The sequence below is a fragment of the Callithrix jacchus genome, chromosome X, assembly GCF_049354715.1.
Source record: "Callithrix jacchus isolate 240 chromosome X, calJac240_pri, whole genome shotgun sequence".
NCBI lineage: Eukaryota > Metazoa > Chordata > Mammalia > Primates > Cebidae > Callithrix > Callithrix jacchus.
Genome location: NC_133524.1, coordinates 57,408,091 through 57,433,977, shown reverse-complemented (window position 1 = coordinate 57,433,977; position 25,887 = coordinate 57,408,091). Strand labels below are relative to the sequence as shown.

At 40.6% G+C, this 25,887-nt stretch overlaps 1 protein-coding gene across 3 annotated transcripts in view; it reads right to left on the bottom strand.

Annotated features, from left to right (window-relative positions):
* Window positions 1-25,887, bottom strand: part of FAAH2 (fatty acid amide hydrolase 2) — a 297,578-nt gene that overhangs the window by 223,401 nt on the left and 48,290 nt on the right. The gene's annotated exons all lie outside the window — the stretch shown is intronic.

Here is a 25,887-nt window from a genome sequence, read left to right as displayed (position 1 = left end):
CAACAGAATGGGAAAAAATTTTCGCAGTCTACCCATCTGACAAAGGGCTGATATCCAGAATTTACAAAGAACTCAAACAGATTTACAGGAAAAAAACAAACAAGCCCATTCAAAAGTGGGCAAAGGATATGAACAGAGACTTTACTAAAGAAGACATATATGAGGCCAACAATCATATGAAAAAATGCTCATCGTCACTGGTCATCAGAGAGATGCAAATCAAAACCACATTGAGATACCATCTCACGCCAGTTAGAATGGCGATCATTAAAAAATCTGGAGACAACAGATGCTGGAGAGGATGTGAAGAAAAAGGAACACTTCTACACTGTTGGTGGGAGTGTAAATTAGTTCAACCATTGTGGAAGACAGTGTGGCGATTCCTCAAGGCCTTAGAAATAGAAATTCCATTTGACCCAGCAATCCCATTACTGGGTATATATCCAAAAGACTATAAATCATTCTACTATAAGGACACATGTACACGAATGTTCATTGCAGCACTGTTTACAATAGCAAAGACCTGGAATCAACCCATATGCCCATTGATAATAGGCTGGATTGGAAAAATGTGGCACATATACACCATGGAATATTATGCAGCAATCAGAAATGATGAGTTTCTGTCGTTTGTAGGGACATGGATGAATCTGGAGAACGTCATCCTCAGCAAACTGACACAAGAACAGAAAATGAAACACCGCATATCCTCACTTATAGGTGGGTGATGAAAAATGAGAACACATGGACACAGAAAGGGGAGTACTAAACACTGGGGTCTATTGGGGGGAAAAGGGGAGGGCCAGTGGGAGGGGGAGGTGGGGAGGGATAGCCTGGGGAGAAATGCCAAATGTGGGTGAAGGGGAGAAGAAAAGCAAAGCACACTGCCATGTGTGTACCTACACAACTGTCTTGCATGCTCTGCTCATGTACCCCAAAACCTAAAATCCAATAAAAAATTAAAAAAAAAAAAGATACAGGAGCTAAAAGGCAAAATAGTCTGTATAGAAAAGAATACAACTAACACTATAGAGCAGAAAAACACACTACAAAATGAAATCACAAGCATTAGCAACAGAACACCCAAGCTGAGAAATACGTATTGAAGCTTGAAGAATGGCTTTTTAAAATTAAAAATGCAAACAAAAATAAAAAACTCTTTTACAACAATAAACAATACCTCCATAAATTATGGGCTAATATAAAGGTACCAAATCTAGGACTTGTTGACATTCGAAAAAGGATAGGAAGAAAGAAGGCAAATTAGAAAACATATTTAAGGATATCACCAATGAGAAAGTTTTTCAACCTTGCTAGAGGCCAATATTCAAATTCAGAAAATGCTGAGGACCCACACAAAATGCTTTGTGAGGTCATACCCACGGCACATAACTATCAGATTCTCTACAGTTGAAATGAAAGGAGAAAGTGTTAAAGGCTAGAGAGAAAAGGCAGGTCACTGACAAAAGGCCCAATAAACTAACAACAGACTTCTCAGCACAAATACTACATGCCAGAAGAGATTAGGAACCTATATCTAACAATCCTTAAAAACAAAAATGTGTAACCCAGAGTTTTACATCCAGCCAAACTAAGCTTTATAAACGAAAGAGAAATAAAGTCTTTTTCATGAAGGCAAATTCTAAGAAAATTTGTTGCCACCAGATGTGCCTTACAAGAGCTCCTGGAAGAAGCACTAAATACAGAAATAAGAGATAATTGCAGACCACTACTAAAACACACTTAACTACACAGACAAGTTATGCTAAAAAGCCATAAAGCAAACCAGTCTGCATAATAACCAAGTAACAAAACGATAACAGCAGCAAATCCACACATATCAGTACTAACATTGAATGTAAACAGGCTAAATGCCCAATTAAAAGGCACAGAGTGGAAAGCCAGATAAAGAAGAAAGACTCATTGGTATGTTGTCTTCAACAGACCAATATCACATGCAATGACACCCATAGGCTCAAAATTTCAAAATGGGATGAAAATCTACCAAGCAAATGGAAACCAGAAAATAAGCAGAGGTTGCAATTTGAATTTTTTATTACACTTTAAGTTCTGAGATACACATACAGAAGGTCATTTGTTACATAGGTATGCATGAGCCATGGCAGTTTACTGCACACATCAACCCACCATCTATATTAGGTATTTCTCCTAATGCTTTTCCTTCCCTAGCTCCCCACCCCCCAACAGGCCCTGGTGTGTGATGTTCCCCCCCCGCATGTAAATGTGTTCTCATTGCTCAACTTCCACTTATGAGTAAGAACATGTGGTGTTTCTTTACCTGTCCTTGTGTTAGTTTACTGAGAATGATAGCTTCCAGCTACATCCATGTCCATGTGAAGGACATGAACTCATTTTTTGTAGCTGCATAATATTCAATGGTGTATATATGCCACATTTTCTTTATTCAGTCTATCATCGATGGACATTTGGGTTGGTTCCAAGTCTTTGCTATTGTGAACAGTGCTGCAATAAACATACATGTGCATGTGGCTTTATAGTGAATGGTTTATAATCCTTCGGGCATATACCCAGTAGTGGAATTGCTGTCAAATTGTATTGTGGTTCTAGATCCTTGAGCAATCAACACACTGACTTTCACAATGGATGAACTAAATTACACTCCCACCAGCTGTGTGTAACCATTCATATTTCTCGACATCCTCTCCTGACATTTTGATGATTGCCATTCTAACTGGCATGAGCTGATATCTCATTGTGGATTTGATTTGCATTTCTCTAATAACCACGTGATGATGAGCTTTTTTCATATGCCTGCTGTACACATAAATATCTTCTCTTGAGAAATGTCTATTCATATCCTTCACCCACTTTGTGATAGAGTTGTTTGTTTTTTTCATGTAAATATTTAAAGTTCTTTATAGATTCTGCACATTAGCCTTTTTTCAGATGGACAGATTGCAAAAATTTTCTCCCATTCAGTAGCTTGCCTGTACACTCTGATGATAGTTTCTTTTGATGCACAGAAGCTCCTTATATTAATTAGATTCCATTTGTCCATTTTGGCTTTTGTTGCCATAGCTTTTAATGTTTTAATCATTAAGTCTTTGCCCATGCCTATGTCCTAAATGGTATTGCCTAGGTTTTCTTCCAGGGATTTTATGGTCTTAGGTCTTACATTTAAATATTTAATCCATTGAGAGTTAATTTTTTATAAGGTATAAAAAAAGGGTCCAGTTTCAGTTTTATGCATATGGCTAGCTAGTTTTCTCAAAACCATTTATTAAATAAGGAATCATTTCCCCATTGCTTGTTTTTGTCATATTCGTCAAAAATCATATGGTTGCAGATATGGGATATTCTTTCTGAGGCTTCTTTTCTGTTCCATTTGTCTCTATATCTGTTTTGGTACCAGTACCATGCTGTTTTGGTTACTGTAACCTTTTAGTATAGTTTGAAGTTAAGTAGCATGATGCCTCCAGCATTGTTCTTTTTACTTAGGAATGTCTATGCTATTCGAGATCTTTTCTGGTGCATATGAAATTGAAAGTAGTTTTTTTTTCTAATTCTGTGAAGAAAGACAATGGTAACTTGATGGGGATCGCATTGAATCTATAAATTACTTTGGGCAGTTTGACCATTTTCACAATATAGATTCTTTCCACCCATAAGCATGGAATGTTTTTCCATTTTGTTGTTTCCTCTTTTATTTTCTTGAGCAGTGGTTTGTAATTCTGCATGAAGATGTCCGTCTCATCCCTTGTTAGTTGTATTCCTAGGTATTTTATTCTCTTTGTAGCAATTGTGAATGGGAGTTTGCTCATGATTTGGCTCTCTGTCGATTATTGGTGTATAGAAATGCTTGTGATTTTTGCACAATGATTTTCTATCCTAAAACATTGCTGAAGTTGCCTATCAGCTTAAGAATATTTTGAGCTGAGAAAATGGGTTTTTTTAAATACACAATCATGTCACCTCCAAACAGAGACAATTTGACTTCCTCTTTTCCGATGTGAATATCTTTTATTTGTGTCTCTTGCCTGATTGCCCTGGCCAGAAGTTCCTATAATATGTTGAATAGGAGTGGCGAGAGAGGGCATTCTTCTCTTGTGCCAGTTTTAAAAAGAAATGCTTCCAGTTTTTTCCCCTTCAGAATGGTATTGGCTATGGGTTTGCATAAATAGCTCTTATTATTTTGAGTTACATTTCATCAATACTTAGTTTATAGAGAGTTTTTAGCATGAAGCTGTGTTGAATATTATAGAAGAACTTTTCTCCATCTATTAAAATAAACATGTGGTTTTTGTCATTGGTTCTGTTTATGTGTTGGTTTAGGCTTACTGATTTGCATATATTGAGCCAATCGTGCATGCCAGGGGTGAAGATGATTTGATTACAGAGGATAAGCTTTTTGATGTGCTGCTGAATTCAATTTGCCAGTGTTCAATTGAAGATTTTCACATCAATGTTCATCAGGGGTATTGACCTAAAATGTGCTTTTGTGTGTATGTGTCTGCCAGGTGTGGTACCAAGATAATGCTAGCATCATAAAATGAGTAAGGGTAGAGTCCCTTTTATTCTATTGTCTGGAATAGTTGTAGAAGAAATGGGACCAGCTCCTTTCTGCACTTCAGCTCTGAATGCGTCTGGTCTTGGGCTTCATTTGGTTGGCAGGCTACTTCCTCGATTTCAGAAATTGTTTGATCTATTCAAAGATTAGATTTCTTCCTGGTTTAGTCTTGGAAGAGTATTTGTGACCATGAATTTATTCATTCTTCAAGATTCTCTTATTTACTTGCATAGAGCTGTTTATAGTATTATCTGATAGTAGTTTGTATTTCTGTGGGATCAATGCTGATATCATCTTTAAATTTATTTTTCTAACTATTTGATTATTATCTCTTTTCTTCTTTATTAGTCTGGCTACCGATCTCTTTATTTTGTTAACCTTTTCAGGAAACCACCGCCTGGATATATTGATTTATTTATATACGTCAAGTAATGAGGTACATGGGTGGACTGTGCATTATTGATACATAGGTATACACACGACATGGTAGTTTCCTGCATCCATGCCCCTGTCATCTACATTAGGCATTTCTTCTAAGGTTATCCCTCCCCAAATCCTGCATCCCCTGCTATCCCTCCCCTAGCTCCCCAACACTCCAAGAGACACCAGAGTGTGATATTCCCCTCCCTGTTTCCATGTGTTCTCATTGTTAAAACCCGCCCATGAGTGAGAACATGTGGTGTTTTGTTTTCTGTTCTTGTGTCAGTTTGCTGAGAATGATGGTTTCCACATTCATACCTACAAAGGACACAAACTCCTCAATTTTTATGGCTGTATAGTATTCCATGGTGTATACGTGCCACATTTCCTTTGTCCAATCTATCATCACTGGGCATTGGGGTCGGTTTCAGGTCTTTGCTATTGTAACAGTGTCACATGTGCATGTTTCTTAATAATAGAATGATTTATAATCCTTTCGGTATATACTCAGTAATGGGATTGCTGGCTCAAATGGCATTTCTAATTCTAGGACCTTGAGGAATTTCCGCACTGTCTTCCACAATGGTTTAACTAATTTACACTCCCACCAACAGTGTAAAAGTGCTCCTATATCTCCACATCCTCTCCAGCATCTGTTTTCTCCAGATTTTTGAACGATCACCATTCTAAATGGCATGAGGTTGTATCACAATGAGGTTCTGATTTGCATTTTTCTAATGACCAGTGATGATGATCATTTTTACGTATGTTTGTTGGTCTCATATATTTTTCTTCTGAAATATACTTTGTCTGTTCAAATACTTTGCCCACTTTTGGATGGGTTTGTTTTTTTTTTTTCTTGTAAATCTGTTTTAGTTCTTTACAGATTCTGGATATTAACCCATTGTCAGATGGGTAGATTGCAAAAATTTTTTCCCACTCTGTTGGTTGCTGGCTCACTCTAATGATGCTTACTTTTATGGTGCAGAAGCACTGGAGTTTCATTAGGTCCCATTTGACTCTTTTGGCTTCTTTTGCCAATGCTTTTGGTGTTTTAGTCATGAAGCCCTACTCTATGCCTATGTCCTGAATGCTTTGTTTATGTTATATTCCAGGGTTTTTATGGTGATATGTCTTATGTTTAAGTCTTTAATCCATCTGGAGTTAATTTATTTTAAGGTGTCAGAGGTATGCAGTTTCTACTTTCTGCAAACTGAGAGCCAGTATTGCTAACACCATTTATTAAACAGAAAATCCTTTCCCCATTGCTGGTTTTTTTCAGGTTTGTCAAAGATCAGATGGTTGTAGATGTGTGGCATTTCCTCTGAAGCCTGTGTTCTGTTCCATTGATCTATATCTCCGTTTTGGTACCAGTATCGTGCTGCTTTGATTACTGTAACCTTTTATTATAGTACAAAGACAGGTAGTATGGTGATGCCTCTAGATTTGTACCTTTTGCTTAGAAATGACTTGGCTATGACGGCTCTCTTTCAGTTGCATATGAAGATTAAGCTGTTTTTTTTCCAGTTCTATGAAGAAAGTCATTGGTAGCTGGATGGGGATAGTGTTGAATCTCTAAATTACTTTGGGCAGTATGGCCATTTTCACAATACTGATTCTTCCTAACTATGAGAATGGAACATTTCTCCATCTGTTTGTATCCTCTCTTAATACGTTGAAAAGTGGTTTGTAATCCTCCTTCAAGAGGTCCCTTACATTATTTGTTAGTTGTATTCCTAGGTATTTTATTCGCTTTATAGCAATTGTGAATAATAATCCATTCTTGATTTGCCTCTCTTTAAGTCTGTTATTGGTATATAGGAAAGCTTGTGATTTTTGCACATTGATATTGTATTCTGAGACTTTGCTGAAGTTGATTATCAGTTTCAGGATATTTTGGGTTGAGACAATGGGGTCTTGTAAATATACAACCATGTCGTCTGCAAATAGAGACAATTAGATTTCCTCCTTTCCTAATTGAATACCCTTTATTTCTTTTTCTTGCTTTATTGCTCTGGCTAGAACTTCCAGTACTATATTAAATAGGAGTGGTAAGAGAGAGCATCCTTGTCAAGTGCCAGATTTCAAAGAGAATACTTCCAGGTTTTGCCCATTCATTATGATGTTGGCTGTGAGTTTGTAATACATAGCTTTTATTATTTTGAGATACCTTTTGTCAATACCTAGTTTATTCTCAGTTTTTAGCATAAAGGGCTATTGAGTTTTGTCAAAGGTCTCTGCATCAATTGAGATAATCATGTGGTTTTTGTCTTTAGTTTTGTTTATGTGGTGGTTTGCGATTATAGACTTGCATATGTTCGACCAGCCTTGCGTCCCTGGGATGAAGCCTACTTGATTGTGATGGATAAGCTTTTTGATGTGCTATTGCAATCGGTTTGCCAGTATTTTATTGAAGTTTTTGCATCTATGTTCATCATGAATATTGGCCTGAAGTTTTCTTTTCTTGTTGAGTCTCTGCCGGGTTGTGGTATCAGGATCATGTTGGTCTCATAAAATGATTTGGGAGTGAGGGATCCAAGATGGCTGATTAGAAGCAGCTCAGGATTGCAGCTCCAAGGGAAAGGGCACAGAGTGAGTGGACACCGCATTTCCAGGCGAATTTTTATTGCCCACAGAACAGGAGATTCCCAGGCAGAGAAGCCTCATGGGTCGCCAGCATGGCTGGTTTGGCTGGCGACACTGTTTTGGCTGGGGTGGCTGTTTTGTCACCTCCCAAGTGCAGCAGTTTTCTGTACAAAATACATGGGTCTGGGTGCCATTTTAGCTGGCGATTGGAGCTTGGGGAAGGCAGAGTCATTCACACATCTGATTAAAAAGAGGACTGAAACAGAGAGCCAGGCCAGTAGATTCCTGGGTGAAAAAGTGCCACGAATCTCAGGGCTGCTATTTCAGCCAGCGCAGTGGGTTACTGCATGGATAATCATACAAATCCCGGCGCCTTTTCAACAGGCGACTGGAACACCTGGGAAGAGTCGACTGTTCAACTAAAAAAAGGCTCTGAGGCAGGGAGCCAGGTGATCAGGCTTGGCTGCTCCAACACCCACAAAAAAACAAAAATTGGAAATGCTCTGGACTGAGAGTTTCACAGCAAGCACAACTGAACCCAGGAAGGTCCAGCTCTGTGGTGGAAGGACATCTGCCATTACCAAGTAACTTCACCACTGCAGATGTAGTCTGCCATTGCTTAGGAAGCCCGCCATTGCTGAGGCAACCCGCCATTAGAGAGAGAGTCCACCATTACAGGTAGACCACCATTGCCGAGGCAGTTCTATCTAAACCCAGATAAACAGGACTGCAGGGAAGTGCACGTGGCAGCAGGGCAAACCCACAGCAGCTCAGAAATGCCTCTGCAGGCAGACACTGACTAGCCTGCCTCCTCGCTGGGCAGGAAAGCCCTCAGAAAAAGGCAGCAGCACAGCAGAAACTCATAAAGTCCTGACTCCCCGGGACAGAGCACCTGAAAAAAAAAAAGGGGGTTATGAGTTCTGCTGCAGCACACTTAAATGTACGATCCAAGCAGCTCTAAATGAACAATGGAGCTCACCACTCAGCACTTGAACTCCTACAATGGACAGACTGTCTCCTCAAGCAGCTCCCTGACCCCTGTATATTCCAAAGAGTAACCTCATAAACAAGAGCTCAGACTGACTTTTGGTGGATATACTTCTGGGACAAAGATAGCAGAAGAAGAAACTGGCAGCAGCCCTTACTGTTCTACAGCCACTGAAGGTGATCCAGAGGCAAGCAGGGACTGGAGTAAACCTCAGCAGTCCTACAGCAGAGGGGTCACACTGTTAGAAAAAAATCTAAGAAACAGAGAGAAATAACTTCATCATCAACAACCTGGACGTCCACTCAGAGACTCAATCTGATAGTCAACAACTACAAAGACGACAGGTAGACAAATCCACAAAGGTGGGAAGAAACCAGTGCAAAAAGTATGAAAACACCCAAAACCAGAATACCTCTCCTCTTACAAGGAATTACAACTCCTCACAAGCAGGGGAACAAGACTGAATTTTTGAATGAGTGTGATGCATTGACAGAAAGAGGCTTCAGAAGGCGGGTAATAAGAAATTTCTGTGAGCTAAAAGAACATGTTCTAACCCAATGCAAAGAAACTAAGAACATGGAAAAAAGGTTTGATGAAATGCTAATAAGAATAGACAACTTAGAGAAGAATATACGTCAATTGATGGAGGTAAAAAACACAACAAAAGAACTTCCTGAATCATACACAAATTTCAACAGCCAAAGTGACCAAGCAGAAGAAAAAATATCAGAGGTCGAAGATCAACTCAATGAACTAAAATGAGAAGGCAAGATTAGAGAGAAAATGGTAAAAAAGGAATGAACAAAGTCTTCAAGAAATATGGGATTCTGTAAAAAGACCTAATCTATGTTTGATAGGTGTACCTGAAGGTGACGGAGAGGATGAATCCAAGCTGGAAAATAGTCTGCAGGATATTATCCAGGAAAACTTCCTCAACCTAGCACAGCAGGCAAATATCCAAGTTCAGGAAATACAGACAACACCACAAAAATATTTCTCAAGAAGAGCAACCCCAAGGCACATAAATGTCAGATTCACCAGGGTTGCAATCAAGGAGAAAATGCTAAAAGCAGTCAGAGAGAAAGGTCGGGTTACCCACAAAGGGGAGCCCATGAGACTCACAGCAGATATCTCGGCAGACCTCTCAGCAGAAAGCCCACAAGCCAAAAGAGTGTGAGGGCCAATATACAACATCCCTAAAGAAAAAAACATTCAAACAAGAATTTCATATCCAGACAAATAAAGCTTCATAAGTGAAGAAAAAATAAAAGCCTTTGCAAACAAGCAAGTACTCAGAGATTTCATTACCACTAGGCCTGCTTTACAAGAGCTCCTGAAAGAGGCACTAAACATAGAAAGAAGCAACAACTACTCCAAAAACATACCAAATAATAATGAGCCTCAACACAATGAAGAAACTGTATCGACTAACAGGCAAAACAGCCAGCTAGCATCAAAATGGCAGTATCAAATTCAAACAAAACAATACTAAACCTAAATGTAAATGAGCTAAATGCCCCAATCAAAGGACACAGACTGCCAAATTGAATACAAAGCCAAAACCCATCAGGGTGCTGTATCCAGGAAACCATTCTCACATGCAAGGATACACAAAGGCTCAAAATAAAAAGATGGAGGAAAATTTTCCAAGCAAATGGAGAGGTAGAAAAAGCAACAGCTGCAATTCTTTTCTCTGATAAAATAGACTTTAAACCGACAAAGATCAAAAGAGAGATAGAAGAATATTACATAACAGTAAAAGGATTGATGCAACAAGAAGAGCTAACCATCCAAAATATATACACAACCAATACAGGAGCACCCACATATATAAGGCAAGTTCTTAATGCCTTACAAAGAGACGTAGACTCCCACACAATAATAGTGGGAGACTTATCACGCCACTGTCAGTATTAGACAGATCAAGAAGACAGGAAATTAACAAAAATATCCAGGACTTGAACTCAGACCTGGAACAAGCAAACCTGATAGACATTTACAGAACTCCCCACCCCAAATCCACAGAATATACATTCTTCTCATCACCACATCACACCTACTCTAAAACTGACCCCATAATTGAAAGTAAACCACTCCTCAGCAAATGCGAAATAACAGAAATCTTAACAAACAGTCTCTCAGACCACATTGCAATCAAGTTAGAACTCAGAATTTAGAAACTAACTCACAGCAGCACACCTTCATGGAAACTGAACAACTGGCTCTTCAATGTTGACTGGATAATAAGTGAAATGAAGGCAAAAATGAAGACGTTCTTCAAAACCAACGAGAATGAAGACACAACATACCAGAATCTCTGGGAAATATTTAAAGCAGTCTGTAGAGGAAAATATATACAAATAAATGCAAACATAAGAAGCAAGGAAAGATCTAAAATTGACACCCTATGATCAAAATGGAAAGAGTGAGAGGAGCAACATCAAAAAGACTCAAAACCTAGCAGAGGACAAGAAATAACAGATCACAGCAGAACTGAAGGAGATCAAAACACAAAAACCCTTCAAAAAATAAATAAATTCAAGAGCTGGATTTTTAAAAGATCAACAAAATAAACGACTACCTAGATTAAGAAAAAAAGGAAAGAGAGAATAACCAAATAGATGCAACATTGGTTTATAACAATACAGGAGATATTACCACAGATTCCACAGAAATAGAAACCATCATCAGAGATTATTAAAAACCACTCTATAAACAGAAACTAGTAAACCCGGGAGAAATGGATAAATTCCTGGACACTTGCATCCTCCCAAGCCTAAACCAGGAAGATGTCAAAATCCTGAATACACCAATAACAAGGTCTGAAGTTGAGGCAGCAATTAAGAGCCTACCACACAAAACAAGGCCCAGGTCCAGAAATAGAATGCATGGTTTAATTCTATGAAACATACAAACAGAAGCTAGTACCATTCCTTCTGAAGCTATTCCAAATAATCCACAAAGAGTGAATCTTTCCCAAATCATTTTATGAGACCAAAATCATCCTGATACCAAAACCCAACAGAGACTTAGCAAGAAAAAAACTTCAGACCAATATCCATAATGAACATAGATGCAAAAATCTTCAATAAAATAGGACAACATAATTGCAACAGCACATCAAAAATCTTATCCATCATGATCAAGTAGGATTCATCCCAGGGATGCAAGCCTGGTTCAACATACGCAAGTCGATAAATGTAATCCATCACATAAACAGAACCAAAAACAAAAACCAGATGATGATCAAAATTGATGCAGAGAAGGCGTTTGACAAAATTCAGCAGCCCTTTGTGCTAAAAACCATCAATAAACTCGGTATTGATGGAACGTATCTCAAAATAATAAAAGCTATTTATGACAGACCAACAGCCAATATAATACTGAATTGGCAAAAACTAGACTCATTCCCTTTGAAATCTGGCACTAGACAAGGATGCCCTCTCTCACCACTCCTATTCAATATAGTACTGGAAGGTCTAGTCAGAGCAATCAGTCAAGAAAAAGAAATAAAGTGTATACAAATAGGAAAGGAAGAAGTCACATTGTCTCTGTTTACAGATGACATCATTGTATATCTAGAAGACCCCATCATCTCAGCCCAAAAACTCCTGAAAATGATAAGCAACTTCAGCAAAGTCTCAGGATATAAAATCAATGTGCAAAAATCACAAGCATGAGACGGACTCAAGATGGCACTGTGAGAACAACCCAGGATTGAAGCTCTCATTGAATCCGCAGAGAGGTGAGTCAGAGCTGCATTTCCAGACTGATCTTTGTTGCCCAAAGAATGGGGAGATTCCCAAGTATAAAGGAGATGCGGGATGCCAGGCAGAGGTACTGCCTGGCGAAGCCAACACCAGGGGTGGCGGCGGCCGGCCCTACCCAGTGATCCCCACAGGGCACGCTTGTCCGGGAGCCCTGTTGAACCAGCAACCTGAGACTTGAGAGGGCTGGACTTGAGACTAAGCGGGACTTGGAGAGTGGGCCAGCCCAGGGGATTGCAGGGACACAGCGTTTGGGGTAGCCCAATGGGATGGAAAAAACCACGATTCCAAACACTCCCCATGCAGACGGTCCCTGAGACGCTTTGTGGGTACGGGGTGTCCAACATTACCGAGGCAACCCTCCCGTACTGAGATACACTCCCACTGCTGACGCAGCCTGCCATCGCCGAGGCAACCCGCCCCTACTGAGATGCACGCCCACTGCTGATGCAGCCTGCCATTGCCGAGGCAACCCACTACAACAGAGAGACTCCACTGCAGGGCGTAGCCAGTGGTGGAGACTGCAGCAGAGAAGCAGAGCCTGCAGCAACAGGGCAAACCACACAACAGCAGGGTGGAGCCTCGGCAGGCAAACAATGACTAGACTGCGCCCTACCTGTGCAGGACACCTCAAAGGACATCCAAAAATAAAGCCCGAATCCCCCAAGAAAGAACATTAGAGAAAAAAAGGGGTTTTTTTAATGAGCTCTGTTGCAGCAGAATCAAACATAACAGCCTAACAGCCCTGAATGAACAACAGAGCTCACAGCTCAGCAATTGAGCTCCTTTAAAGTACAGTCTGTCTGCTCAAGCAGCTCCCTGACCCCTCTACATCCAAAAGACTGACATTTGGCAGGCATCATCCTGGGACAAAGATAGCAGAAAAAGAAACTGGTAGCATCCGTCACTGTTCTGCAGCTGCTATAGATGCACCCCAGACAAGCAGGGCCTGGAGTGGACATCAGCAGTCGTAAAGTGAAGGGGCTAGACTGGTAGAAGAAAAACCAAGTAACAGAAATAATTCATCAACAATCTGGCTGTCCGCTCAGACACCCAACTGAAAAGTCAGCAACTACGCAGACGACAAGTGGATAAATCCACAAAGATGGGAAGAAACCAGTACAAATAGAAGGAAAACACCCAAAACCAGAACACCTCGCCTCCTAGAAAGGACACAAACTCCTCACCAGCAAGAAAACAAAGCAGGATGAAGAATGACTGTGACGAAATGACAGAATTAGACTTCAGAAGGTGGATAATGAGAAACTTCTGTGAGCTAAAAGAACATGTATTAAATCAATGCAAAGAAACTAAGGAACTTGAAAAAAAGATATGAAAAAAGATTTGAAGAAATCATAACAAGAATGGATAACTTAGAGAGGAATATGAATGACTTAAAGGAGCTGAAAAACACAATACGAGAACTTCACGAACCATGCACAAGTTTCAAAACCCGAATTTACCAAGCAGAAAAAAGAATATCTGAAGTCAAAGACCAACTCAATGAAATAAAATGAGAAACCAAGATTAGAGAAAAAAGCACAAAAAGGAATGAACAAAGTTTCCAAGAAATGTGGGACTATGTGAAGAGACCTAACTCACGTTTGATAGGTGTACCAGAAGGGGACGAAGAGAACAAATTCGAGCTGGAAAATACTCTTCAGGACATCATCCAGGAAAATGTCCCCCACCTAGCAAGACAGGCCAACACTCAAATGCAGGACATACAGAAAACACCACAAAGATATTCCGCAAGAAGAGCAACCCCAAGGCAAATAATCGTCAGATTCAACAAGATTGAAATAAAGGAGAAAATACTAAGGGCAGCCAGAGAGAAAGGACGGGTCACCCACAAAGGGAAGCCAATCAGACTCACAGCAGATCTCTCGGCAAAAACACTACAAGCTAGAAAAAAGTGGGGGCAAATATTCAACATTCTTAAAGAACAGAAAGGGGAGTACTAAACACTGGGGTCTATTGAAGGGAAAAGGGGAGGGCCAGTGGGAGGGGGAGGAGGGGAGGAATAGCCTGGGGAGAAATGCCAAATGTGGGTGAAGGAGAGAAGGAAAGAAAAGCACACTGCCGGAGAACAACCCAGGATTGGAGCCCACATTGAATCCGCAAACGGTGAGTCAGTGCTGCATTTCCAGACTGATCTTTGTTGCCCACAGAACGGGGAAACTCCCAAGTATAAAAAGAAACGGGACGCCAGGCAGTAGGTATGCCTGGCGAAGCCGGCAGCCGGGGCGGCGGCGGCAGGCCCTACCCAGCAATCCCCACAGGGCGCGCTTGTCCGGGTGCCTTGTTGAACCGGCAACCTGAGCCTTGAGAGGGCTGGACTTGAGACTGAAAGAGGCTTGCACAGTAGCCCAGCCCAGGGGAATGCAGGGACAGATCGTTTGGGATACCCAGTGGGACGAACAAAACCGCGATTTCAAACTATCCCGGGCAGACGGTCCGAGATGCTCTGTGGGAAAGGGGCGTCCACCACTACGGAGGCAACCTGCCCCAACTGATATACACGCCCACTGCTGAGGCAGCCAGCCGTTGCTGAGGCAACCCGCCCCAACTGAGATACACGCCCACTGCTGACGCAGCCAGCCGTTGCCGAGGCAACCCGTCCCTACTGAGATACACGCCCACTGCTGACGCAGCCTGCCGTTGCTGAGGCAACACGCTACAACGAAGAGACTCCGCCGAAGTACGTGGCGGAGACCACAGCAGAGCCGGCAGGAACAGCGCGAATCACACAACAGCTGGGCGGAGCCTCGGCAGCCAAACAGTGGCTAGTCTGCCTTCGAGCTGGGCAGGACACCTGATCGGACATCCAAAAATAAAGCCCAAACCCCTCAACACAGAGCATTTGAGAAAAAAAAAGGGTTGTTTAATGAGCTGTGTTGCAGCAGAATCAAACATAGCAGCCTAACAGCCCTGAATAAACAACAGAGTGCACAGCTCAGCAATTAAACCCCTATAAAGTACAAACTGTCTCCTCAAGCAGCTCCCTGACCCCTCTATATCCAAAAGACTGTCATTAGGCAGGCATCATCCTGGGACAAAGAGAGCAGAAAAAGAAACTGGTAGCATCCCTCGCTGTGCCACGGCTACTAGAGGTGCACCCCAGACAAGCAGGGTCTGGAGCGGACCTCAACAGTTGTACAGCGAAGGGGCTAGACTGGTAGAAGGAAAACCAAGCAACAGAAATACTTCATCATCAACATTCTGGGTGTCCACTCAGAGACCCAAACGAAAAGTCAGCAACTACGCAGACGACCAGCGGACAAATCCACAAAGATGGGAAGAAACCAGCGCAAAAAGGAGGAAAACACCCGAAACCAGAACACCTCGCCTCCTAGAAAGGACCAAAACTCCTCACCAGCAAGGGAACAAAGCTGGACAAAGAATGACTGTGACGAAATGACGGAATTAGACTTCAGAAGATGGATAATGAGAAACTTTTGTGAGCTAAAAGATCATGTATTAAATCAATGCAAAGAAACTAAGAACCTTGAAAAAAGATTTGAAAAAAGATTCGAGGAAATGATAACAAGAATGGATACCTTAGAGAGGAATATGAATGAATTAAAGGAGCTGAAAAACACAATACGAGAACTTCGCGAAGCAAACGCAAGTTTCAATAGCCGAATTGACCAAGCAGAAGAAAGAATATCTGAAGTCGAAGACCAACTCAATGAAATAAAATGAGAAACCAAGATCAGAGAAAAAAGCACAAAAAGGAATGAACAAAGTCTCCAAGAAATGTGGGACTATGTGAAAAGACCTAACCTACGTTTGATAGGTGTACCAGAAGGGGACGAAGAGAATGAATCCCAGCTGGAAAATACTCTTCAGGACATCATCCAGGAAAATTTCCCCCACCTAGCAAGACAAGCCAACACTCAATTGCAGGAAATACAGAGAACACCACAAAGATATTCCGCAAGAAGAGCAACCCCAAGGCACATAATCGTCAGATTCAACAGGGTTGAAATAAAGGAGAGAATACTAAGGGCAGCCAGAGAGAAAGGTCGGGTCACCCACAAAGGGAAGCCCATCAGACTCACAGCAGATGTCTCGGCAGAAACACTACAAGCCAGAAGAGAGTGGGGGGCCAATATTCAACATTCTTAAAGAAAAGAACTTTCAACCCAGAATTTCATATCCAGCCAAACTGAGCTTCAGAAGTGAAGGAAGAATAAAATCCTTTGCGAACAAGCAAGTACTCAGAGATTTTGTCATCACCAGGCCTGCTTTACAAGAGCTCCTAAAAGAGGCACTACACATAGAAAGGATCAATCAGTACCAGCCATTCCAAAATCACACTGAATGCTAAACAGCTTCAACATAATGAAGAATCTACAACAACTAACAAGGAAAACAGCCACTTAGCATCAAAATTGCAGTATCAAATTCACACATAACAATATTAACCCTAAATGTAAATGGACTAAATGCACCAATCAAAAGACACAGACTGGCAAATTGGATAAAAATCCAAAACCCATCAGTGTGCTGTATCCAGGAAACCCATCTCACATGCAAGGATACACAAAGGCTCAAAATAAACGGATGGAGGAAGATTTACCAAGCTAATGGAAAGCAAAAAAAAGCAGGAGTTGCAATTCTCATCTCTGATAAAATAGACTTTAAAGCAACAAAGATCAAAAGAGACAAAGAAGGCCATTACATAATGGTAAAAGGATCGATACAACAAGAAGAGCTAACGATCCTAAACATATATGGACCCAACACAGGAGCACCCAGATACATAAGGCAAGTTCTTAATGACTTACAGGAGGACTTAGACTCCCACACAATAATAGTGGGAGACTTTAACACTCCACTATCAATACTAGACAGATCAACCAGACAGAAAATCAACAAGGATACCCAGGGCTTGAACTCAGACCTGGAGCAAGCAAACCTGGTGGACATTTACAGAACTCTCCACCCCAAATCCACTGAATACACATTCTTCTCAGCACCACATCACACCTACTCTAAAATTGACCACATAATTGGAAGTAAAGCACTACTCAACAAATGCAAAACAACTGAAATCTTAACAAACAGCCTCTCAGACCATAGTGCAATCAAATTAGAACTCAGAATTCAGAAACCGACCCAGAACCGCACAGCTTCATGGAAACTGAACAACTGGCTCTTGAATGTTGACTGGGTAAACAACGAAATGAAGGCAGAAATAAAGAAGTTCTTCGAAACCAATAAGAACGAAGACACAACGTGCCAGAACCTCTGGGACACATTTAAAGCAGTCTCTAGAGGAAAGTATATAGCAATAAGTGCCCATATGAGGAGAATGGAGAGATCCAAAATTGACACCCTATCGTCAAAATTGAAAGAGCTAGAGGAGCAAGATCAAAAAAACTCAAAACCCAGCAGAAGACAAGAAATTACTGAGATCAGAGCTGAGCTGAAGGAGATTGAGACACAAAAAACCCTTCAAAAAATCAATAAATCCAAGAGCTGGTTTTTTGAAAAGATCAACAAAATAGACAGACCACTAGCCAGATTGATTAAAAATAAAAGAGAGAACAACCAAATAGATGCAATAAAAAATGATAAAGGGGAAATCACCACAGATTCCAGAAATTCAAACCATCATCAGAGAATATTACAAACAACTCTATGCACATAAACTAGTAAACCTGGAAGAAATGTATAAATTCCTGGACTCCTGTGTCCTCCCAAGCCTAAACCAGGAGGAAGCTGAAACTATAAATAGACTAATAAAAAGGTCAGAAGTCGAGGCAGCAATTAAGAGCCTACCACACAAAAAAAGCCCAGGTCCAGACGGGTTCACAGCTGAATTCTACCAAACATACAAAGAGGAGATGGTACCATTCCTTCTAAAACTATTCCAAATAATCCAAAAAGAGGGAATCCTTCCCAAATCATTTTACGAGACCAACATCATCCTTATACCAAAACCCGGCAGAGACCCAACAAGAAAAAAAAACTTCAGGCCAATATCCATGATGAACATAGATGTAAAAATCTTCAATAAAATTTTGGCAAGCCGATTGCAAAAGCAAATCAAAAAACTTATTCATCATGATCAAGTAGGATTCATCCCGGGGATGCAAGGCTGGTTCAACATACGCAAGTCTATAAACGTAATTCACCACATAAAGAGAACCAAAAAAAAACCACATGATTATCACAATTGACGCAGAGAAGGCATTTGACAAAATTCAACAGCCCTTTATGCTAAAAACCCTCAATAAACTCGGTATCGATGGAACGTATCTCAAAGTAATAAAAGCTATTTATGACAAACCAACAGCCAATATCATACTTAATGGGCAAAAACTGGAAGCATTCCCTTTGAAATCCGGCACTAGACAAGGATGCCCTCTTTCACCACTCCTATTCAATATAGTACTGGAAGTTCTAGCCAGAGCAATCAGGCAAGAAAAAGAAATAAAGGGTATTCAAATATAAAAGGTGAAAGCCAAATTGTCTCTATTTGCAGACGACATGATAGCATACCTAGAAGACCTCATCGCCTCAGCCCAAACACTCCTGAAACTGATAAGCAACTTCAGCAAAGCCTCAGGATATAAAATCACAAACATTCGTCTACACCAATAACAGACTTAAAACCAAATCAAGAACGAACTGCCATTCACAATTGCTACAAAAAGAATAAAATACCTTGGAATACAAGTCACAAGGAACGTAAGGGAGCGCTTCAAGGAGAACTACAAACCACTGCTCAACGAAATCAGAGAGGACACAACAGATGGAGAAACATTCCATGTTCATGGTTAGGAAGAATTAATATCGTGAAAATGGCTATACTGCCCAAAGTAATTTACAGAATCAACGCTATCCCCATCAAGCTACCATTGACTTTCTTCACAGAACTGGAAAAAACCACCATGAACTTCATATGGAACCAAAAGAGAGCCTGCATAGCCAAATCAATTATAAGCAAAAAGAACACGGGGGGGGCAACAGACTATCGGATTTCTAACTATACTACAAGTCTACAGTAATCAAAACAGCAAGGTACTGGTACCAAAACAGAGATATAGACCAATGGAACAAAACAGAGGCACCAGAGGCAACACAACATATCTACAACTATACAATCTTTGATAAACCTGACAAAAACAAGCAATGAGGAAAGGATTCCATGTTCAACGAATGGTGTTGGGAAAACTGGCTACCCATGTGCAGAAAGCAGAAACTGGACCCCTTCCTGACACCTTACACTAAAATTAACTGCAGATGGATTAAAGACTTAAACACAAGACCTGGCACGATAAAAACCCTAGAAGGAAATCTAGGCAAAACTATTCAGGACATAGGAGTAGGCAAGGACTTTATGAACAAAACACCAAAAGCATTGGCAACAAAAGCCAAAATAGACAAATGGGACCTAATCAAACTCCACAGCTTCTGCATGTCAAAAGAAACAGTCACTAGAGTGAATCGGCAACAAACAGAAAAGGAAAAAAAAATTGCAGTTTACCCATCTGACAAAGAGGTGATATCCAGAATTTACAAAGAACTCAAACAGATTTACAGGAAAAAAACAAGCCCATTCAAAAGTGGGCAAAGGATATGAACAGACACTTTACGAAAGAAGACATATATGAGGCCAACAATCATATAAAAAAATGCTCATCGTCACTGGTCATCAGAGAGATGCAAATCAAAACCACACTGAGATCCCATCTCTCGCCAGTTAGAATGGCGATCATTAAAACATCTGGAGACAACAGATGCTGGAGAGGATGTGGTGAAAAAGAAACACTTTTACACTGTTGGTCGGAGTGTAAATTAGTTCAACCATTGTGGAAGACAGTGTGGCGATTCCTCAAGGCCTTAGAAATAGAAATTCCATTTGACCCAGCAATCCCATTACTGGGTATATATCCAAAAGACTATAAATCGTTCTACTATAAGGACACATGTACACGAATTTTCACTGCAGCACTGTTTACAATAGCAAAGACCTGGAATCAACGCAAATGCCCATTGATAATAGACTGGATTGGAAAATGTGGCACATATACACCATGGAATATTATGCAGCAATCAGAAATGATGAGTTTGTGTCGTTTGTAGGGACATGGATGAATCTGGAGAACGTCATCCTCAGCAAACTGACACAAGAACAGAAAATGAAACACCGCATATTCTCACTCATAGGCAGGTGATGAAAAATGAGAACACATGGACACAGAAAGGGGAGTACTAAACCCTGGGGTCTATTGGGGGGGAAAGGGGAGGGCCAGTGGGAGGGGAAGGTGGGGAGGGATAACCTGGGGAGAAATGCCAAATGTGGGTGAAGGGGAGAAAGGAAGCAAAACACACTGCCATGTATGTACCTACGCAACTGTCTTGCATGCTCTGCTCATGTACCCCAAAACCTTAAATGCAATAAAAAAATTTTTTAAAAAATCACAAGCATTCCAATACACCAATAACAGACTTAAAGAGAGCCACATCAAGAACCAACTGCCATTCACAATTACTACAAAGAGAATAAAATACCTAGGAATACAACTCACAAGAAAAGTAAAAGGCCTCTTCAAGGAGAACTACAAACCACTGCTCAATGAAATAAGAGAGGACACAAACAAATGGAGAAACATTCCATGTTCATGGTTAGGAAGAATCAGTATCATGAAAGTGTCCATACTGCCCAAAATAATTTGCAGGTTCAGCGTTATCCCTATCAGGCTACCAATGACCTTCTTCACAGAACTGGAAAAAAACAACTTAAACTTCATATATAACCAAAAGAGAGCTCGCATAGCCAAGTCAATTTTAAGTGAAATGAACAAAGCAGGAGGCATCACACTACCAGACTTTGAATTATACTAAAAGTCTACAGGAATCAAAACAGCATGGTACTGGTACCAAAACAGATATAGACCAATGGAACAAAACATAGGCCTCAGAGTCAACACAACATATCTACACATCCAATCTTTGACAAACCTGACAAAAACAAGCAATGGAGAAAGGATTCCCTGTTTAATAAATGGTGTTGGGAAAACTGACTACCTATGTGCAGAAAGCAGAAACCAGACCCCTTCCTGACACCTTACACTAAAATTAACTCCAGATAAATTAAAGATGCAAACATCACACCTAACACCAAAAAACCCTAGAAGAAAATCTAGGCAAAACCATTCAGGACATAGGAGTAGGCAAGGACTTCATGACCAGAACACCAAAAGCATTGGCAAGAAAAGCCAAAATAGACAAATGGGACCTAATCAAACTCTATAGCTTCTGCACAGCAAAAGACACAGTCATTATAGTGACTCGGCAACCAACAGAATGAAAAAAAAATTGGCACTCTACCCATCTGACCAAGGGCTGATATCCAGAATTTACAAAGAATTCGAACAGATTTACAAGAAAAAAACAAACAAGCCCATTCAAAAATGGGCAAAGGATATGAACAGACACTTGACAAAAGAAGACATACATGAGGCCAACAAACATATGAAAAAATGCTCATCATAACTGGTCATTAGAGAAATGCAAATCAAAACTACATTGGGATACCATCTCATGCCAGTTAGAATGGCGATCATTAAAAAATCTGGAGATAACAGATGCTGGAGAGGATATGGAGAAATAGGATCACTTTTACACTGTTGGCGGGAGTGTAAATTAGTTCAACCATTGTGGAAGACAGTATGGCGATTCTTCAAGGTCCTAGACATGAAAATTTTATTTGACTCAGCAATCCTATACTGGGTATATATCCAAAGGATTATAAATCATTCTTCTATAAAGACACATGCACAGGAATGTTCATATCAGCACAGTTTACAATAGCAAAGACCTGGAACCAACCCAAATGCCCATGGATGATAGACTGGACAGGAAAAATGTGGGACATATACACCATGAAAAATTATACAGTCATGAAAAACGATGAGTTTGTGTCCTTTGTAGAGACATGGATAAATCTGGAAACCATTATTCTCAGCAAACTGACACAAAAACCGAAAATCAAACACCACATGTTCTCACTCATAGGTGGGTGTTGATCAATGAGATCACATGGACACATGGAGGGAAGCAGGGAAGCATCACACACTGGGGTCTGTTGGGGGGAAATAGGAGAGGTACAGTGGGGGTGGGGAGTTGGGGAGAGATAGCATTGGGAGAAATGCCAGATATAGGTGAGGGGAAGGAAGGCAGCAAATCACACTGCCATGTGTATACCTATGCAATAATCTTGCATGTTCTTCACATGTACCCCAAAACCTAAAATGCAATAAAAAATAATTTGGGAAGGATTCCCTCTTCTTGGATTGTTTGCAATAGTTTCAGAAGGAATGGTACCAGCTCCTTTTTGTATATTTCTAGAATTCCGCTGTGAACACATCTGGACCTGCGCTTTTTTTGGTGGGTAGGATATTAATTGTGGCCTCAAATTCAGCCCTTGTTATTGGTCTATTCAGGGTTGTGACTTCTTCCCTATTTAGGTTTGGGAGGATGCAGGTGTCCAGGAATTTGTCCATTTCTTCCTGGTTTCCTGGTTTATGTGCATAGAGTTGTTTGTAGCAATCTCTAATGGGGTTTTATATTTCTCTGGACTCTGTGGTGATATCCCCTTTCTATTTGATTATTCTCTCTTTTCTTTTTTATTAATCTGGCTAGTGGTCTATATATCATGTTGACTTTTTGAAGAGTTTTTTGTCTCTTTCTCCAGTTCTGCTCCAATCTTAATTATTACGTGTCTTCTGCTAGGTTTTGAGTTTCTTTGATCTCGCTTCTCTAGCTCTTTTAATTTTGATGATGGGGCATCAATTTTAGATCTTTTTTTGCTTCTCATGTGTGTATTTATTGCTACATATTTTCCTCTAGACATTGCTTTAAATGTGTACCAGAGATTCTGGTACATTGTGTCTTCTTTTTCATTGGTTTCAAAGAACATCTTTCTTTCTGCCTTCATTTCATTGTTTATCCAGTCAACATTGAAGAGCCAGTTGTTCAGTTTCCATGAAGCTGTGCAGTTCTGATTTAGTTTCTCAATTCTGAGTTCTAAGTTGATTGCACTGTGGTCTGAGACACTGTTTGTTATGATTTCTGTTCTTTTGCATTTGCTGAGGAGTTCTGTAAATGTCTATTAGGTTTGCTTGGCCCAGGTCTGAGTTCAAGTCCTGGATATCCTTGTTAATTTTCTGTCTCATTGATCTGTCTTATATTGAGAGTGGAGTGTTAAAGTCTCCCACTATTATTCTGAGGGAGTCTAAGTCTCTTTGCAAGTCACTAAGAACTTGCTTTATGTATCTGCATGCTCCTTTATTGGTTGTGTATAGTTTTAGGATAATTAACTCTTCTTTTTGCATTGATTTTTTTACCATTATGTAATGTCCTTCCTTGTTTCTTTTGATTTTCGTTGGTTTAAATTCTAATTTATCAGAGACAAAGATTGCAACTCCTCCTTTTTTTCTCTCCATTTGCTTGGTAAATCTTGCTCCATCTCCTTAATTTGAGCCTATGTATATCCCTGCATGTGAGATGGGTTTCCTGGATACAGCACACTGATGGGTTTTGGCTTTTTATCCAATTTGCCAGTCTGTGTCTTTTGATTGGGACATTTAGTCCACTTACATGTAGAATCAATATTGTTATGTGTGAATTTGATTATGCCATTTTGATGTTAACTGATTGTTTTGCCTGTTAGTTAATGCAGTTTCTTCATTGTGTCGCTGCCCTTGCCATTTGGTACATTTTTGGAGGGGCTGGTACTGGTTGTTCCTTTCTGTTTAGTGCTTCTTTCAGGAGCTCTTGTAAAGCAGGCCTGGTGGTGATGAAATTTTTCAGTAATTGCTTGTTTGTGAAGAATTTTATTTCTCCTTCCTTATGAAACTTAGTGTGGATGGATATGAAATCCTATGTTGAAAGTTCTTTTCTTTAAGGATGCTGAATATTGGCCCTCACTCTCTTTTAGGTTGTAGGATTTCTGCTGAGAGATCCGCTGTGAGTCTGATGGGCTTTCCTTTGTGGGTGACGTAACCTTTCTCTCTGGCTGCCCTTAGTATTTTTTCCTTCATTTCAATACTGGTGAATCTCACAACTATATGTCTTGGGGTTGCTCTTCTTGAGGAATATCTTTGTGGTGTTCTCTTTATTTCCTGGACTTGAATGTTGGCCTGGCTTGCTAAGTTGGGGAAGTTCTCCTGGATAATATCATGAAGAGTGTTTCCCAGCTTGGATCCATTCAATCCATCACATTCAGGTACACCTATCAAATGCAGATTAGATCTTTTCACATAATCCCATATTTCTTGGAGGCTTTGTTCATTTCTTTTGACCCTTTTTTATCTAATCTTGCTTTCTAGTTTTATTTCGTTGAGTTGATCTTCGACCTCTGATATCCTTTCTTCTGCTTGGTCAATTCGGCTGTTGAAACTTGTGTATGCTTCTCAAAGTTCTTGTGTTGTGTTTTTCAGCTTCATCAATTCATTTATATTCCTCTCTGAGCTGTTTATTCTCATTAGCATTTTGTCAATCATTTCTTCCAGGTTCTTAGTTTCTTTGCATTGTGTTAGAACATGTTCTTTTAGCTTAGAGAAGTTTCTTATTACCCACCTTCTGACATAAGTTTCAGTCAATTCATCAGACTCATTCTCCATCCAGTCTTGTTCCCTTTGTCGTAAAAAACTGTGATCCCATGGAAGAGGAGAAGCACTCTGGTTTGGGGTGTTTTCATCCTTTTTGCACTGGTTTCTTCCCATCTTTGTGGATGTATATATCTGTGTTCTTTGTATTTGGTGACTTTCAGGTGGGGTCTCTGAGTGGACGCCCTGTTTGTTGCTGATGATGTTATTTCTTTCTGCTTCTTAGTTTTCCTTCTAAGAGTCAGGTCCCTCTGCTGTAGGACTGTTGGAGGTCCACTCTGGATTCTGCTTGCCTGGGCCTCAACTGCCGTGGCTGCAAAACAGTAGGGGTTGCTGCCAGTTTCTTTTTCTGCTGTTTGTCCCAGAAGGATAGTTGCCAGATGTCAGTCTGAGCTCTCCTTCATGAGTTGACTCTAGATATACAGGGGTCAGAAAGCTGCTTGAGGAGACAGTCCATTCTTTATAGGAGTTCGATTGCTGAGATGTGAACTCCATTGTTCCATTCAGAGCTGCTGGGCAGGTACATTTAAGTCTGCTGAAGCAGAACTCATAACAGCCTTTTGTTTCCCAGGTGCTCTCTCCCTGGAAGGTGGGGCTTTATTTATAAGTTTCTGTCGTGCTGCTGCTTTTTTTCAGGGATGCCCTGCCCAGCGAGGAGGCAGCCTAGTCACAGTCTACCAGCAGATATGTTGCTGAGCTGCTGTGGGCTCTGCCCAGCTGCTGTGTGAACTTCCCTGCAATCCTGTTCATAGGGGTCTAGTTAGAACTGCCTTGGCATTGGCAGACTACCTCAGCAGTGGTGGACTGTCTCAGTAATGGACACCCCTCCCCCACAGAACTGGACCATCCCAGGTTCAGCTGTGCTTGCTTTGAATCTCTCAATCCAGAGCGTTTCAGATTGCTGGTCTTTGTGGTGGTGGGACTGGCCATGCCTGATCACCTGGTTCC